The sequence below is a fragment of the Macaca thibetana genome, chromosome 17 (assembly GCF_024542745.1).
Source record: "Macaca thibetana thibetana isolate TM-01 chromosome 17, ASM2454274v1, whole genome shotgun sequence".
NCBI lineage: Eukaryota > Metazoa > Chordata > Mammalia > Primates > Cercopithecidae > Macaca > Macaca thibetana.
Window position 1 is genome coordinate 87,829,280 of NC_065594.1, and position 20,015 is coordinate 87,849,294.

A 20,015-nucleotide genomic window follows, 5' to 3' on the forward strand; every position below is an offset into this window, starting at 1 on the left:
TAATCTCTCAGGGTCTCAGGTTTCCTAGGTCTCTAGATTTTTTAATTTATTAAATTAAAAGTAAGAATATACCTGATTGCTAAGCCTCCCTAAAACTCCATGATTCCACCCAGGCGAAGTGGCTCATGCCTGTAATCCCAGCACTTTGGGAGGCCAAGGCGGGTGGATCATGAGGTCAGTAGATCAAGACCATCCTGGCTAACATGGTGAAACCCAGTCTCTACTAAAAATACAAAAAATTAGCTGGGAATGGTGACACACGCCTGTAGTCCCAGCTACTTGGGAGGCTGATGTAGGATAATTGCTTGAACCAGGGAGGTGGAGGTTGCAGTGAACCCAGATTGTGCCACTGCACTCCAGTCTGGGCAACAGAGCCAGACTCCATCTCAAAAAAAAAAAATCCATGATTCCAAGATGTTTAATCTATTCTATTATCTCTTGAGTAATAAATTTATAATTTTTAATATTAATATAGTTAATGTCTCAAAACTATACCAAAGAGTGTATATGTATATATACACATACAAATATATGTGTGCATGTATATGCTTATATATACATATATAATTAGCAATTTATACCCTAACTTCCTGCCTCATCTTTATTTCCAGCAAGTTCCTCAAGAGATTCTGCATAATTTAATTGCTACTTATTTAAAGATTTACCACGATAATTATAGACATCCTTGCTCTTTCAAAATCCTTTAGATGTTTACAGAAACCTTATAGCTCATGGAAGCCCATGTAATTTATTTATATAACATAATTTTAAAGCTTATCTAAAACATTCCCAGTTCAAATTATTATTATTTTAAATCCTTTGACATTTTTGTATTTCCTAATAACATTCTCTTGCAGCTATAATTTCCAAGAAGTTAGAATCTCAGGACACAGCACCCACCTGAATCTTTGGATTCACCTGAGACCTAGGATTAGCAAGGAAAGGAAAAGTTTAGATTATCATAAAAATGTCATCAACATTTATAGGAGTGTTTTTAAAACTGCTAGTACATACTAACTTTTAAAAGAGGGTAAAATAACAAAAATCTGGTAGTAACTAAATGGTAACAGTCTCAAAAAGAAGAGGGCTAGGGTAAGGAAAGAACATTGTTAAGACACGTGCAGGGAAGGGCTGAGAATCCCAATGACAATAAAATAAGATGAGAAAGAAAAGCCTGTGTGCAGAAGGAAAGGAGAAAACACAGGGGTCTGAAGACGAGGGCTGAGCAGCCAGTGCCAGGCAGAGGCCCCAGGCGCCTTACAGGAAATGAAAAACAAGGCCTGAAACTTCAGTTAGGATTCCCACACAATTAGAGCTGCCAAAGTATCATCCATCCCTTTGAAAATGTAACATGGAATCATTCTTACATAAACATGGTTTTATTCCCAAATTTGGAAAGTACCTTTTGTGGGCTGAGTTGTGTATCTCCAAAATTCATATGTTGAACTTGACCCCCCTTCACACCTCAGAATGCATTTGAAGATAGAGTCTTTAAAGAGAGAGTGATGAGGTTAATATGAGTTAGTTAGGTTGGGCCCAACCCACTTGTAAGGACTTGTGTCCTTACAAGAAGGGGAAATGTGGACACAGAGACACCAGGATGCACGTGTAGAGGAAAGATCATGTGAGGACATGGTTAGAAGGCAGCCATCGGCAAGCCAAGGAGAGGTTTCAGGAGAAACCCAACCAGCCTATACCTAGGTCTCTGGCTGCTCTCCAGCCCCCAGAACCGTGAGAAAAGTTTCTGTGGTTAAGCCACTCAGTCTAGCATTTTTTTAGGGCACTAATACAGTAGCTTTGTATAATGCAAACACTATGAGTCTGAATGTCAATTCCCCCACATACTAACTAGGTTCTCTGGGGACAGATTTTCAAAAATAAACTTTTTAAAATTTTAGAAGTTTTTTTTTTTTTGAAACGGAGTCTCGCTCTGTCACCAGGCTGGAGTGCAGTGGTGCGATCTTGACTCTCTGCAACCTCTGCCTCCCAGGTTCAAGTGATTCTCCTGCCTCAGCCTCTCGAGTAGCTGGGACTACAGGTGCGCACCACCACGCTAATTTTTTGTATTTTAGTAGAGACAGGGTTTCACCGTGTTCACCAAGCTGGTGTTGCTCGCCTGGCCTCATGATCTGCCCACCTCGGCCTCCCAAAGTGCTGGGATTACAGGGGTGAGCCACCGCACCTGGCCTAGAATAGTTTTATACTTACAGAAAAGATGCAAAGACAGTAGAGTTCCCATAGCCCCATTCCCAGTATCCCCTACTATTAATGTTTTATATTAATATGGTACTATTAAAAATAGTATTGTCACAATTAACAAGCCAATATTGATGCATTGCTATCAACTAAAATTCATACTTCATTTGAATTTTCTTAGTTTTTCACCTAGGTAAATTTTCTGTTCTGGATCCCACCCAGAATGTCACATTACAGCTGTTCCTCGTGTCTCCTTACGCTCCTCTTGGCTATGACAGTTTCTCAGACTTCTCTTATTTTATGATGACCTTGACAGTTTTAAGACGTATTGGTCAGGTGTTTTGTAGAATGTCCCTCTATTTGGATTTGTCTCATGGTTTTTTCAAGATTACGCTTGGATTATGAATTTTGGGGGAGAAAAAAAACAGGAGTAGAGTGTTATTCTCACATATCATATCAAGGGTCCGTGCTATGAACACGGTTCATCACTGTTGAACTACTGTTGACCTTGACCATCGACCAAGGCAGAGTCTGCCAAATTTCTCTACCATAACATTAGTTATTTCCCACTTTCTTTTCTTTCTTTCTTTCTTTTTTTTGTTTTTGAGATGGAGTTTCCCTCTGTCGCCCAGGCTGGAGTGCAATGGCACGATCTCGGATCACTGCAACCTCCACCTCCTGGGTTGAAGCAATTCTCTCACTTCAGCCTCCCGAGTAGCTGGGACTATACACCCGGCTAATTTTTGTATTTTTAGTAGAGATGGGATTTCACTATGTTGGCCAGACTGCTCTCGAACTCCTGACCTCAAGTGATCTGCCCGTCTCGGCCTCCCAAAGTGCTGGGGTTATAGGCATGAGCCACCACACCTGGCCTGTTTCCCATTTTCAATACAGTAAGGCAAGATTTTAACCTCCCCAAACTGCAATTCCTTCTTTCTGTAAAATAAAGATAAAACTACCTCAAAAAGTTTTGGGAGCAAAAATAAAGATAAAACTACCTCAAAAAGTTTTGGGAGCAATTCTACAAGCTGTTGTTCTTAAATAACTCTTCCCTGGATTGCTGAAGCCTTTAGTTAATTAACGGCATGCCAAAAAGGTTGATGTTGACAAGTTACCAGTGTTTACATAGCTTTGGGAGGGGAGGATGTTTGAGGTCTTTACTCAGCCTTTCTCAGTGATGTCACCTGATCTCATATCTAATTTTACATTCTTAATTTTTGAAAATTTTGTTATAGAAAGGCTGGGAAGTTGTATAAGTTTCAGGACTCACAAAAGTTTAACAGTCTGTGGTATCAAGCGGTTATTTTAAGTTCTTGACAGGTGTTAACACATTTAATCTTGACAACAGTCCCTTGAGGAAGATCCCATATTGTCACAATTTCACCTACTCGTACACCTAACCTCGGAGTTACTAACAGCCCCAAATCACACAGCTTTTTCTTAGTAAACTAATATCCCATTGTCACTCAGCCAGCAATATTACTCAGGCACGCTGGCTCCAGAGTCCAAGCATATAAACAACACTGCAACAACTTAAAATTGGTAGCAGGTGCATCCAGCTATTGCCAATACCCAGGCCCCATCCTAAACATGTTAAATCATTTAGTTTCTACAGTTTGTTTTTGGATATTTTCTAAAGTTAACTTTATTTCCTCCTCCACTTCTCCTTGTTAGCCCAGATATTTTTTTCCTTTGAAGTTAGACATTATTGACTTACCATGGAGCTTCTTTTTATCTAAATATTTATTAAAAATCAGCAGTCTCATAGAATATTTACTTACCAACCTGTTTTTGTGGAAACACTACTAAAACAAAAATACAAGCATAAAAGTTTAACAGAACAATAATATCTAGGCAATTTATTAATAGATATTTAATGTATACTATTATACTATAAGTTACAATTAAGGGAGAAAGCTAAAAATGTAGACAAAAGACTGAATTTCCCCCAAGAACTATTAAGACTATCTAGATAAAACAGAGAGTACCAAATTAAGTACCAAATTATATGTGTTATGCTAGACTCACAATAGGAGTTCCAAGAGGGGAAAGATTAGAGGGGTGAATGGAGCAGGTGAGACTAGGAATGAGCCATGCAAAATATTATGGACATTTGTAGGCAGAGAGGTGGGTCGGGGTGCTCCGGAATCTCTGTGAACATAGGCATTGATAAAAATGGTAATACATGTATATTTCCTGTATTTTTCCAGGAATGATTTATTGTAGACTGGTGAGAGACCTGGGCCAATGGAGAGCCTGATGATTAGAACAAGGATATCACGTTGAGAAATGGAAGCATAATTTGAGTGTTGAAGAGGAAGCAATGATGAATAGATAATGGGAATCATTAATGAGCATGAGGTGTCTTTCATTGCCAGGAAATGAGGTTCTCTGGTTTCTCAGCCCTAAGCCAGTTTTTAAAATTGTTCTGTCTGTCTCTTCTGATTTTTGTTTGTTGTTGTTAATACGCACGGTCTTCAAGCAAGATTTATGATCTACATGGGGGTCAGGAATGCTAAACTGCACCAAATCATCAGGCTCATCCTAAAGGTTCCCTAGAGGAGACGGAAAACAGGTATCATATGATTTGGTTACAATGCATCTGATGTATGTTGCTACCTTCATAAGTCATAGTTTCTATCATTTTCACAAGGAGCACCTGGTGAATGTTTACTTTTTGTCTCACTGTGTTCTGATATGTGGTGCTGCGAAATCAGTTATTTGTTTAAAGAAAGTAGGAAAAAGTATGTATTGTCTCATTCTCATGGAGTTCTTCTTTGTCGACCGGATCGCACCATCATTTTTATATTAGATTTTACAGCAGAGAAGAATAAGTGAAGCTCTGTGATATTCTAATTTCTGTTTGGTGTCAGCCATACTATCAATAAATTACTAGATTATGCCTGACCACATACAATTAGAGAAAACATAACTCCTACTTTCTGGTTAATAAAAACATGAACTACATAAAGGAATTGTTAAAAAATTAAATCGCTAAAATTAAACTTAATTTTTTAGTAAATTAACTTACTGAACCATTAAAATGAGCTAAGAGGAAAAAAGGATATATCTTAAGAATTCTACCTGGAGAACAAAATAAGATTTCTGATTTTCGTGTTTAGTTTCAGTACCCAGCATCATCTTTGAAGTTCATATCAGTTCCATTTATTTAGAACTTTTGCCTCTCTACAAAATTACTTGAAAAACTCAGAAAAACACAAAACAAAGAAAGCACCCATAATTACATCACTTATATATAGTGTTCACATTTTGACACGATTACAGTTCTATTTTTCTATGCATTTAAAATATACTTTTAAATTACATACTATATCAGCTGCATTACATATATATATGTGACTACATCTTCCTCAATAGTTTCACAGGTATGTATCATATGAAGTGTTCTATTTTAATTAATTTGTTTAGATGGCCCCAGATTTTTTCCTAATGCAAATAATACTGTGATAAACATCCTTGCATATACTTCTTTCCGTATCTGTGGGATTTCATTTTAAAGAGTGGTGCTAACCAAGAACTAGATCACGAAAACTGCAATTCTCTCCCTCTTACTCGGTTCAAATAAATGAGTATAGTTAAAATGATGCGTATCATCTCCACCTCTCCCATCAGGTATTCAGTAGTAACTGATAATTAGCAACTGCCTCTACAGTGACCTCATTTACATAGTTAACAAAATCCAATAAGGCTGAAATTTATTGTCCTGTTCAGTGAATCATAATCTGGCAGCTGTTACTACCAAGGCAGGCATTTGTGCCTGGCTGTTCACAGATTGTCTGAAAAAGCATTTTGCTTGTGATATCCTCATGAACTTATTCTTAGGAGGCAATATGATAAGAAACACCTCACTAGATTTCTCTATTGAAAACAGTTCAAATTCATTTCACATTGGGGATTTCCATACTAAAAAAAAGACAACTCCTTCAATTAATAAATGTACGCTAAAGAAAACCAGTGTATTTGGAGAACTTCCATTTTGAGAGACACTCTAGAGGGGAAAGTATCTTACCCGAGTATCTCCTCTGTGACATTGATGAGAGAAAGACGACACTGCTGAGAGGAAACTGAACCCATTTGGCAAGTTCTTCTTCAATTTCCCATCTCAGAGCCAATCTGGTGGATCCATTTTTCACACGCCAGGTCTTATCTTTTTATTTACATTTACAGTACAAGAACTAATGCCCAATTGTGTTCATTGTCAGTGCAATAATAGCAAGAACAGAGAGCAGCGAATCTCTGTTGTGATTACACTAAGTTCTTAGAATTATTACTCATTCCTGAAAAATAAGACAAAACATCATTTGAATTTGACTTGTTCTGATGTCAAACATGAATGCCAGCTAAATGTAATCATTATAAAAACATGTGAAGAATATAGTCAAGTCTTCTTAATCTTGGCTGTTTCAGTTAGGTGACACACCTTCAACCCCAACAGAACTTCCATGTGATTAAAATAGTTTTTTTGTTCATATTGTTTTTAATATTTTTAATAAACTTTTTTATTTTTAATTTCTACATATTAAAAAACCAAACTGATATAACTTCTCAATACTACAATTCATACAAAGATAACACTTTTATATTAGAAAGATGGTCACTGCACAAGTCACACAGGCAAGGGCAGTAATGTTTCCTGCACCTCTAAGCAGGCAACAGGACTTGTGTTTTGGAAACCTCAAAGGACAGCAGTGATTATAATTATTGGTGTAAATAGGTATTTCATTTGTTGGTCTTTTCTATTTTCAATAGATAATATATAAACATGGAACAAAATTTAGAGGGTACAAATGAGTGTGTAAAGAGAAAGGCTAAACCTCTTTTCTCACCTCTGCCTCCCAAGATCCTCAGTTTGCTTCTTTGGAGGTGAAACTTTGACAGTTCCTGTGCACCTCTGAAGAGAGCTGATACCATGTGTGAGCACACTCGTTCATTCCTCTTTTATAAAACAGTGCAAATGGTGAAAGCCTCCACATAGTGTCTTACACCTTCTATTTTTTTCTACTTAATGTATCTTGAAGATCCTTTCATAGCAGTACACATCAAAATGCCTTATTCTTTTAAAATACAGTCATGTGTTGCTTAACGACAGGGATACATTCTGAGAAATGCACTGTTAGGCAATTTTGTCATTTTTGTGAATGCCATAAAGTGTATTACACAAACCCAGATGGTACAGCCTACTACATACCTAGGCCATTTGCTACAGCCTATTGTATTTAGGCTATAAACCTGTACAGCATGCTACTGTACTGAATACTGCAGGTAATTCCAACATAAAGGTATGCATTTGTGTATCTAAACATAGAAAGGGACAGTGAAACTAAAGTATTATAATCTCATGGGATCACTGTTGTACATGCAATCCTGTTGACTGAAATGTCATTATGCAACGCATGACTATGGTTGCATATTATTATTGCCTGATATATCATCATGTATTTAATAAAAATTCTGTTAGTTAACATTTAAATTAATTCCTCTTCTTCAGCATTATAATTCTTCAGTAACTAACCTTGAAAATATCTGTTTGTACATGTGTAACTATATTTATGTGATAAATCTTTAGAAATTAAATTACTTCCTCCAAGCATAAATGTATTTTAAATTCTGATGATGGGCACTGCCATGTGCCCCCCAATAGTGAATCAGAATCAACACATAATGTAAATATAAATGTTTCTGTCAAAAAAGGATGAGAGTATCTATTTTCTCACATCCTTACCAAACAAAGTATTATCAAAGTTTTGCTTTCCAAATTTGATAACAGTAAGAAAAATATGACTTTAGTTTGTCTTATTTTGTTATGGATGGTGTGGATAACTTTTTATAAGTATTATAGTCATTTGTTTTCTTTAATCTATATTTTACGGTTTTGAATATTTTTATGTATACTTTTCTTTGTTGTTGTTTAGTTAATAGCCTTTCTTACAGATGCCCTTCCTGACATAAAGGAAATGTCATAAAGGAAAATGTCATTATTCTGCTATTTTAATACAAAATTTTTAATACAGAATTTTTCCTACTGCATCAACTCTTTTGATTTATTTATGGTGTTTACCACATAGCATTTTTGTGAAATTTATACATTAAATTCAGTCATCTTTTTTCCTCTGGGTTCTGTTTTTTGTTTTGTTTTATATATTTAATGCTTAAAATAGCCTTCCCTAAATTTATATTATTTGTATGACTTTGTTTTCTTTTAAATATCTGTTTTATCTAAAATGTACTTTGGTCTAAGCAATGAGAGAGGGTTCCAAATTTGCTGTCTGTTTTCTTGATGACTACAAAATTATCCTCAAACTACATATTAAATAATATGTGTTTTCCCCCGTGACATGAAATGTTGCCTTCATCGTATACTGAAGCTCACACACAATTGGGTTTATTTCTGGAATTTCTAAGTCCTTGATCTGTTTGATCATGTAGCAAAACCACAGTGTTTTCCTTACTACAGCTTTATACTTTACACTACCTTGCACTGTTTTCACTAATGGAAATCAATTTTGTAATCTGTGTAATATTCATTATTCATTAAAACAGACAGAGCAACTAGAATTACCAAAAAAACCTCCAATATGAACATTGTCAACAAAACTAGGAGGAAAGTCTCGCTACAAACTGTGGAATATAAGTGAATGGGGTTATGCCAATCAGAACAGCAAGAACTGTGTGGACATAGCAGCTGTATTACACAAAGAAGAAGGAAGACAAGGGGGACTTCTGATGGTTCTAACAAACTGGAAATTCAGAAATTACCAACACTCACTTTCAAAAAGAGGAGTCCCCACTGAGGGTGAAGAATCTGAAAACAGTGCTTAGAATTTGAAGGAAAATTTGAAAGCTTGAATGTCAGTGGAATGTTAGGGGCTGGGTTATGGAAGCCTAGGTCATTAGGGATCTCTGAAATTCTCAGAGAAGGACAGAGCCTCATACTGAGGGGGATCTGTGGAGGAACATGTCTCACATTTAACTGAACGGAAATGCTGGAAGTAAAGAAAACAGGAGGTGTCGTGATGGGGGAGACAAGAGGAGATGGATAGCTTAAAGTATTGGAGAGATGGCTACATAAAAAGGCTGCATTTTTAGTATGTTGCAGAAACAACAAGAGAGGAAACCCCACAAATATGAAGCTAGCAAGGTCACCCTGGCTCACCTCCAAATCTTGAACAACAGAAAATTCCTTCTAAACATACAGGAAAATCGATCTTACTTTACTATAATAGCACCATACAAGGTCTGCAGCCCAAATCCATACAAAGATGTTGGAAGAAAGATGAGGTAAAAAATATGAGTAACTATATTAGTCTGTTTTAATGCTGCTGATAAAGGCATACCCAAGGCTGAGTAATTTATAAACAAAAAGAGGTTTAATGGACTCACAGTTCCACATGGTTAGGGAGGCCTCACAACCACAGCAGAATGCAAAACGGATGTCTTACATGGCAGCAGACAAGCGAAAATGAGAACCAAGTGAAAGGGATTTCCCCTTATAAAACCATCAGATCTCGTGAGACTTATTCACTACCATAAACACAGTATGGGGGGACCACCCTCATGATTCAGTTATCTCCTACCAGGCACCTCCCACAACACATGGGTTTTATGGGAGCTACAATTCAAGATGAGATTTGGGTGGGGGCATAGTCAAACCGTATCAGTGACATAAAAAATGAAGACACAGCTAAAGAATATAACCAAGAAAGAAAGAAAAACCTATAATCCATTATCTCAAAGAATGCCATAGTAAATTAAGAAAATAATTAAATATATGCAGAAAAAGCAATATACATCAAAATTAGAAAACATCAGTACTGAGATATCTGAACAATAGAAACATTAAGAGAGAGTTGAGTATGCCCAGAAAATATTTTGAAATAAAAGAAAATGTTATTTCAGAAATTAAACCTAAACTGAAAGTATCATAAGAGCATAGAAATTATTGTAGGAGAAATGAAAATAGGAAATCAAAATTTGAAGAAAATGAACCATAAAGCAATGAAGTAAGAGATAAAAGGTATTCTAGAGAAAGTGAGAGAAATGGAAAATAAAGAGTAGTCAACATACATATAATGGGAGTCTCAAAGAAGAAAACTAAAGCAATATTGGAAAAAGTACTTAAGAATATAATCCAAGAAAGTATTTTGGATAATAAACGACTTGAACTTATATTTTAAAGAGGCATACAGTGTACCTGGAAGAACTAATTCTGAATGCTCAACACCGAAAACCATTCTAAGAAAATAACTGAAACATTTGAAAAATAAATTATTTTGGCATCTAGGGAAAATCCCTTCCTTAAAAGAAAAAGATACAAAGACTTTTGATAGCAATGCATTATGCCAGATGCAATGAAATAGTGAGTTAAGATATTTAAATGAAGAAAATGTGAGCCTTGGATTCCATTTCCTCTTAACTAAACTTTAGATATAAAAGTCATAGTAAAGCTATTATAAAAATGAAATAATTTGGGAAATTGTTTCCATAAGTATTACCTGATGAATCTGTAGAAAACAAGTGTCAGTCCACCAAGAAATAATTATAGAAGTTTTGACACAAAAATATTCATTGAAACATTTTAAAACATGGACGTAAGAATGACAATACATATAATACTAGATACATACAATTATAAAAATGGAAAGAGAAGGGAAAGAATGTATAGAAAGTAGAAGGTCCTTCATTTTAGGGGCTAACTGAAAGTAAAGAATATTGAATCAAAATACAAGCCAGAGGAGACCAAAAAAAAAAAAAAAAAAAAAGTCAGGGCTGTATTTAATTACAATATAGCCCTAATAGAGAACTAAATAGCTAGTACATTTTAAAAATATAAGAGAAAAATAAAACATTAAAGGTGTTATTACATTTATTTGTAAAGTTCACTCATTGAAACCAAAACAAATATTTCCAATTGCCAAAAATAATTGTCGAGAGGCAGTTAAAACATGCAAAAACAAAATAAATCATTCTTTGAAAGGTTCAAACCACCTTAGACAAAATATTAAAATCCAACAATGCAGCAGGAGGCCTCTCTGATCCATCCTTATCAATTCCTCTCTATCCTTAAAGTACCAACTCAAGTGCCACTTTCTTTCCCGGATCATCTCAGAAAAAAGAATCTTCCAAATATGGATGCATCACATTTAATATCACTCTGCTTAGTTTCATATATGATCAAATATTGCAATCATATTTCTCCTTCTAAATTAAAAACTCTTCATGGATAAACATTTTCTAGTATCTGAACCCACACTGTGCCAAGCATCATGCCTTTGCACATAGAAGGTATATAATGAACCTATTCTGAGTTAATCTGTAAATGAAAGTGGGATTACATCACAACACTGAAACAGTGTAAATAAGCTAAGCTGATAGATGTAGAACTTTTCAGTGACTGGCCATAGAATTTAGAAGATCAAAAGCTGCCAGTTCCAGGTTGAGTCTGACCCAGAGTGAGAATTTCACTGATGGCTTTTGGCCAATCAGATGGTGCTTTTTCCAGACCCACCTGTGGTTGCCCATAGATCAGTCAGCACACACTTTCTCCATTTTGAGCATATAAAAACCCCAGACTCAGCCAAACTTAGAAACTCATTGGGATGACCTGCCTGTGGAAAGGAGCTACCAATTTTAGGTCTCCTGAGAGCTGTTTTGTTGCTCAATAAATCTCCTCTCTGCCTTGCTCACCCTCCAATCGTCCATGTTACCTCATTCTTCCTGGATGCAGGACAAGAACTTGAAACCTGCCAAATGGTGGGAGTGAAAGGTGCTGTAACTCATTCCTGGCTGGTCAGCTCACCAAGCTGCTGATATTAACATGCTCCTGGACTGCAGGAGTAAAGAGTGAGGACCTTTCTGGGGTCCCAGACCTCACGGTTCCCCAAGCCAGAATTGTTGTAGCACTATAGGCCTCCCACACTCCATTGGCTCCAGGCAGCCACCCCACACGATGGGAAGCAGTGGCAGGTCTGGGCCAGCCCAGGAGCTATGGGCTTGGGTGGGGCAGTGGGAATGAAAGAGCTGCAACAGAAACAGGTTGAACCCCCACTGAAACACACCCCTACCAATTGCCGCACTGTGGTCAGCAAGAAGGAGAGAAGAGCTGCAGCCTTTCTGGGGGCCCAAACCACAGGACTCCCTGAGCCTGGGCTGTAACATGCTATAACATCCTCTTTGGGGCTATGTGGTTCCTGACATCTCCAAGCTTTCAGGCGCCACTTTATTCACCAGTGCCTGCAGCAGAAGGCACTTGCAGTATGACTGGTTCAGCTGCAGCCTTACGTGGAGCCAGGTTGCTTGTGCCAGTGTCTAGAGCTGCCTGCCCCTCTGCAGCTGAAATGACTGGCTGTGCACAGTGGCCAGACCCTGTGCTCACTTACCCACACACCCCTTGCCACTCAACACCTGGCTTGCCCTTGGCAGGTGTGTGATCCAGGCCTGTCGTGCATGCTGAGCCCAGCCTGCCAAGCTGAGTGGGTAGAATGAGCCCAGTGGGCACAAGCAACACCCAAACAGAGGTGCCACCAGCCACAGAGGTTTCCAGCTGGCAAAGTGACACCCAAAGGATCATGTGACACAATCAATAGAAAGGGGTATCAGGGTTAAGACAAACAGTTGTAGAGACCAGTGTTCTTATTACATAGATGAAGTCCCATAGATGTCTGCCCTTAGAGGCAATGGATGGCAAATGTTTCCTATTCGGACCTTTAAAAGGTGCTAGACTCTCAGCTAATCTCTTCAGAATGAGAAAGTAAAGGACTGGAAAGGGAAGGGGATTCACTATAGAATGTAAATTTCCTCCACAAGAGAGTTTTGCAGGGCCATTTCAAAATACATCAAAGAAATATATTTTGGGTAAAATTTCTTTCATGGTTTGCTATCTGTCATGTAATGCTATACTAGTGTCAGGATGCAATTTGGTATCTTATTGCTATGTATAATATGTTTTGTCAGTCTTAAGATCTCTGTTTTAATGTTAATGCTGGTCAATTCTGCCTGAATTCCAAAGGGAGGAGAGTATAATGAGGCATGTCTGAACCCCACTTCTCATCATGGCTTGAACTAGTTTTTCAAATTAACTTTGGAATGTCCTTAACTGAGAGGAGAGGTCCATTCAGTCAACTGGGGACTGAAATGTTAGTTTTGGTTTACATTGTCACCAACAAGTCCTTTGTCCAGATTGATACTGAGTTAAAAATAGGGCTGCAGGCATTTTAGCAGATCACAATGTAATTGCCATATGAATCTATAGGATTAAACTCTGCCCTAACAGGAAAATGTCATGATCATGAAGACCAAGAGCCATCTTAAAATGTAAAGATATTTATACAAAGTATAATATTATATTTACATGATATGATTTATACTTCATATCTAGAAAGAAATGTTATCATACCTAGTATCTTCTTTTAAAGTTTTTTTAAATCATTTTATTGTCTTAACAGACAGATACACTCCAAATAACATAGTGACTCATTGGCCAGAGAAAATCAGTTTGTAATATAAATAATATAAATGTATTTCTATAAATTATTTTTGCTTGTTTATAATTATTTAATTTTGTATTTTAGATTCTTGTTACCACCCTCTCTGACATATACTATTGCAAAATTGAAAGAAATCTACTCCAGTATGGCAAACATCCCAAATCAAAACCTATAGTTTTCTTGACCTTAATGAGCCAATTTATATACAGTCATATCCCAGCTATCTAAAATTGGCTTAGGTCCCTGATGTCTACCTTTCTCATTATAAATATTCTAACTTATCAAAAATAATTCAGCATTGCTCAGGTCTTTGAGACTTGGCTCTACTAGTGAACAAGTAGGGTCACAGTGCAGTTCTTCCAGATGGTAATTAATAATAAGCAGTATTTACGTAGGACTTTACATCTTCAAAGAAGTTTGCAAACACTAATTAACCTACATCCTAACTCCTTTGAAGGAAATAAGTAGGAATTAGCATTTGTTTTATGAATGGAACACTGATTTGCAATACAGCTGTAAATATGCATGGTCTAAAAGTATTACTAACAAGTAATATAATGTCTTTTCTCATGCATTGCAGAAGATTCTAGAATAAGTTTTCTCCACTTTAGTAATATTGGCATTTTAGTCTGGATAATTACTATTCGTGGGGGTTGTTCTGTTCATTGTAAGATATTTAATAGCATTCCTGGTCTCTGCTTACTAGACTCTAGTAGCACCATCCAGTCTTGACACCCCTCCAGGTGGCAACATCTGGATACTTTTTGATTGTCAGCTCCAGTTGTGAACCATTGTCTAGAAGAAAGAAGGGGTTTAGATCTTTGAGGCTATGAATAATTCTATGTGAATGAATCTTTTATGCTTCAGTGCCTCTTTTTGTTTACTGAATGTTTCATAAATATATTTGGAATACGTCTACACAGTTTTTTCTCACCCCATTTCTTTTTGAAACTTTTCTTCTTTTGTTATCCATAGTATCACTGTTGTTTCTCAGAGATTAATACTGACATGTGTGAAATGATGTCCACTGCTGAAAACTTCTCTGCTTGAAAAAGAAAACACATGTGTAGCTCTGTGATAAAGAGTACAGACCCTAGAAATAACGAACCTGGATTTGAAATCTGGTTACTCTACTTGGGCAAGTTATACAATTTCCTATGGTTTAGTTTCCTCTTCTATAAAGTAGTAAAATAATGGTATCTATTTTATAGAGTTGTTTTTAGGACTAAATACACATGTGTGTGTATTAGGATGATGTTTAGAATGCTGTACTGTATAATTAAATTTTGTACATGATGTGAGAAGGAAAAATAATAGATCCAGACATGATGCGATACATAGTAATAAAAGGAGGTGCGTTAGATAAAAAAATGCATTTGTCCTTTCTTGACTTGCTATGTTTTACCCTTTCCTCTATTTATTTATCCTGTTTCCTCTATTGAAATGCCTTCTTTGAGTACATGCCATGGCAGTCCTCAAACTTCTAAAATCTATTATCTCTAAAGTCACAGATCATATGCCATTTTTGGTTCTTTTCTTTTCGTGAAGGAAAGCATATGTTTGCAGCTGAGTAGTTTTCTGAGACTGCTTCCCACCGGTAGAATTTTTATGGTCCCTCAGACTTCTTTTATTTTATAATGTCTCTGTTTCTTGTATTCCAAGCTGGTAGAGTTTATGCTAAAATAATTTTCTCAACAGTATTGACCCCTGAAGATTTTAATTGAGTTTATTCCACTAAACAAAAGCTACACAACAGATCAGTGCAATGTAAGTCTTACTCCACTTCATCTTCCTGCAGAGATGGTGTATTAATCTGTTATCATGCTGCTAATAAAGACATACCCAAAACTGGGTATTTATTTTTAAGAGGGTTAATTGACTCACAGTTCCGCAGGGCTGGGGAGGCATCAGGAAACTCACAATCACGGAGGAAAGGGAAGCAAACACGTCCTTCTTCACATGGCAGCAGGAAGGAGAAGTGCCAAGCAAAAGGGGAAAAGTCCCTTATAAAACCATCAGATCTTGTGAGAACTCACTCACTATCATGAAAACAGCACGAGTGTAACCGCCTCCATGATTAAATTACCTCCCACCGGATCCCTCCCACAACATACTGGGATTATGAGAACTACAAGTTGAAATTTGGGTGGGGACACAGCCAAACCATATCAGATGGCTAAAAGACAACGTGCTTAACCTTCCTATGGGCACCATAGCTTGCTCGTGAAGATCTAAAAGGATCTCTTGAAAGGACTCTGTGAAATTGAATTATCTGATCTTTAGGTATATCTGAGCTTTGAGCAAAGTTTGCATAATCATACCTTTGGAATTTTCTGCATACCATATTTTTGGAGCAATTTCTTAATTTCAGCAGTTTTTGCTTTCTGGAGATGCTGAGAATTTTCAAAATCATCAACTTCTAGTTCTTTTTTGTTTAAAAGACAAAAACAGATTTGTTTAAATCTTACCGTATTTTATAAGCAACAAGAAACCAGCACCTTGCTTGAAAATCTCTTTGGCTCTATAACTGAGTTTGTCACCTACAAGTTCTGATTTTTACATAATTACAGGAGACAATTTGCCTAAGGATTTTAGCACTATATAACAATGATCCCTCTTCCCCCACTTTCCAATAATATGTTCCTTGCTTCCTTTTGAGACTTTACTGCCAGTGACCTTGAAATCCAGGCTTCTAATAACAATCTGCTCAGTAACTTACACTTCTTGTGTTATTCACCTCAATTTTTCTTCTGACTCTACCGTTTACTCTTTTCCCAAGTCACTTTTTAGGTATTTGTTAAGCAGCACCCCCACTTCTTGGACTAAAAATCTACATTAGTTTTCTACTGTTGCTTTCTCTTCTGAAGGATAAACTAGGGGACTATCACTTCCCTACTCTCATGACTGTTGCTTGAACAATTCTTAGAGGCCGTGAGATCCATGTTCTGTCACGTCTTCAAAGCCAGCAAGTGATGAGAAGAAAGTTACACCCAGCTAAGTCCCCAGACATAATAGAACCATGTAAGACATACCTACTGTGAACACACTTAATACCTGACCATAATTAAAATGTCTTTTTATACCACTAAATTTTCAATCCACTTGCTGTGTAATAATAGTAACTGGAACAATATTCGTAAGTCCAATTTTTGTTTCTTTAATAAGTAAATTCAGTTGAATTCTCTTTAAATAAATTATTAAAGTAGCCATGATTTGTTGGAAAAATTATAAAATAGCATACTATATCCCCTTGCATATTTAAATATATGCTAAAAATTAACTATATGTTTCAGCGCCAAGAATATATTAAAATACTTTAATTTTCTGATTTTTAATTTTTGCAAATTGGACTTCCAAAAAGTCAAGTGGATTAGATTTTTGAAAATGGTCATGGATTTTCTCTAAGTGGCTAGAAAAAGAGAATGTTTGGAGTTCTTTGCAAACACAACTGTACAAATAAATACATTGAGGTTATGAATAGTGTTCTATTATTAACAAGTAAAAGGTAAACTGGATATGATTACCAACGTAGTTTCTCCTTTGTGTAACATTGCTTTTGGAACTGCTAGGAAAAATTTGATATGATATATAGGAATTTTGATCAGGTGAATAAAATTTATTAATCTGGTTACAATTATCTCGATATGTTTTTGTAATATTCTTATGTTCCTGCTCTTCATTAACTTGTGTTATCTTAATGTACCTTATTTTTCCTTCTTTTATTAAAGATACATTATGAGACAAATTAAGTTGTATATGATTAGGAATAAAAACAATTCAAAACTGAATAATGGCCATAACCTCTTTGTCAGCATGGGATGTTCTGCTGAATGATGAAATGATTCAGTAAATGAGTCATTCGCCACTTGTCATCCTCAACTATTACAAGTGCTTACTGAATTCCTACTCAGAGGCTTTCAACTTACTCAATTTTAAAGGAAACTTTAGTTATTTATCAATTTATATAAAAAGCCAAATATATTAAAATCATTACTAACTTTATATGGAAACATCTTTGTACACCTTGAGATTCCCAAACTATCTGTTGAAAAATGATGCTCTACCCCAAAGCCAGACACACTATAAATAGCTTGTTGTTACTTACGACTAAATTACATAACTCCCAGCATCCTCTACAGCTATTAACAATGCCAACTTTCCAGCAGAAAGGAAATAATTAACAGAATGAAATGGAAAAAAAATCAGTACACTTCTTTTGGTAATTTAGTTTCAGAAACCCCAAAAGTCTTGCTCCAATAATTGTAGAAACCCCTGTTAGAGTCATAAAGAAAAGAATGTACCTTACTCCCTTAAATTATATAGAGTATGAATTTCAGGAATTCATAGTGCTGAATGATATTTTTGTCCTTAAATACTCCCTTTTTTATTTAAATTATTTTTGTTTTTATTGCTTAAAAGCTTTTGAATTTCATATACCAATTTTTTATTGCCGCATTTAATCTATTAATACAGCCACATGCCATAATATATATTTAATATTGTATTATCCTCACATTTCTTAAAATACTGGAAATATTTTCTTGTTCTTCTAACTGCAATATTAATTAAAAATGCATTATTGGGATGTTTTATATATGTAACTATACAATCAATAGTTGTTTCAAATATTTAAATAATTTTTTGAAGTACAATTTACTCAGAGTAAGATGAGCAAATCACATGTTTAAGAGTCTCAGAGTAGGTATATCACTTTAAAAATTGCCAGTTTTCCAAAGTGGCACCATTGCATGTTCCCACTAGCAACATATGAAAGTTCTGGTCGCTCCACATTCTATGCTATTTTTGATAGAGGGAGATATAAAGATTACTAAGCCCTAATAAATGATTTTGGAAGGCTTCCATGTTTTTTCTATGCTCCAAAATTTTTCAAATATCAAAGGAAGCATGTGTTCCATCTAAGACAACCTCTCCATGATGTCTATCAGTCAGAATCACTAATGCTTATTTGGTTCATCTAGCTGACTAGTTGGGTGGATTATCTTCTTCCTTCAATGTTCACTCCAAATACATAACTTCAGAACATGATTATCGTTTCTTCCTGGTGAACGCTATGTAAGTGCCTGTGTTCCTTTAATGGAACACCCAACAAGCTCTTAACATTTATGGGGTGTATCAGTGAAGAGGTCAAAGACTTTGTTAGAACATTATATATGTAATTTTAAGAGTGAAAAGCCAGAAAGTGAAACTAGAAGTTTAGACAATTCTTAGAAATGCTCATGTGTGAAAAGAAGCATCAGCCAAAAAATACGTGGTTTTGAAATGCTGAGGGCAATAGCCTCCAAAGAGGGAGAGTCAGAGAGAGAAGGAAACATGAATTTTTCTCTTTCCTCTCTTTTCCACTAAAATGTAAACTCAACGAAGGCAGGAATTTCTGCCCACTTTGATTACTGTTGTTTGTCCGGGACTAGGACAAAGCCTAGAATTCAAGAGGCACTCATATTTGTGTATCATTAAGTAACAGAAGGCACGGTGGGGACTCGGTCAATAAATACTGGGGAAGAAGATAACTTTTGAAGCTAACGGATAACTTTATGGCCTGAATGCGGTGGTCTCACAAGGTGTATACTTAACTCCAAACTCATCCAGTTGTATACTTCAAATATGTACTGCCTCTTGTATGTTTATCATACTTTAAGAAAATGGTCTAATAAACAAAAAAAAAAATGAAATTAAAAAAAAAAAAAGCCCTACACGAGAGGCTAAAATATCTTGCTTACAATTCTTTATGCATTTATCTTGAGCACAGGATACAGTCCATATTCTGTAGTGTGGCATTTCAGACCTTTCAAAATCTACCCTAGCCTACTTTAACCTGTCTCTCTCCCTCACCCCGAAATCTCAATGCTTTACAAATATCTCCACACACTTTTGTATCCCCTATGGCTCTATTTATAATCTCTCTTCCGCCAGGAAAAACCTTCCATACCACTATGCCCGATGAAAACTCATTTTCCCCCAGTTACTCACTTACTAACCTGGGTGTGGGTAAGAATAGCAGGTAAAATCTAGAGTCCTTAGTATGTGCTGGGAGCTATGTTTCTGTCCTCAAACATTCTGGTAAGACAGGTGTCATTTGCATTTGAAACTTGAGAAACTAAGTTTCAAAGAAGTTGTGATTGCTCAAAATAACAGATAATTGGTGGCTGAACTGTAATTGAGCCCCGAATGACTTGATTCTAAAGCTTGTGCTCTTTCCCCTACACCATATGACTTTCCAGGACAATCCATCATTCCTTTAACTAGGAATACACTTACCTTTTGTATTCAAATTATCTTTATCTGTCAATACACTGT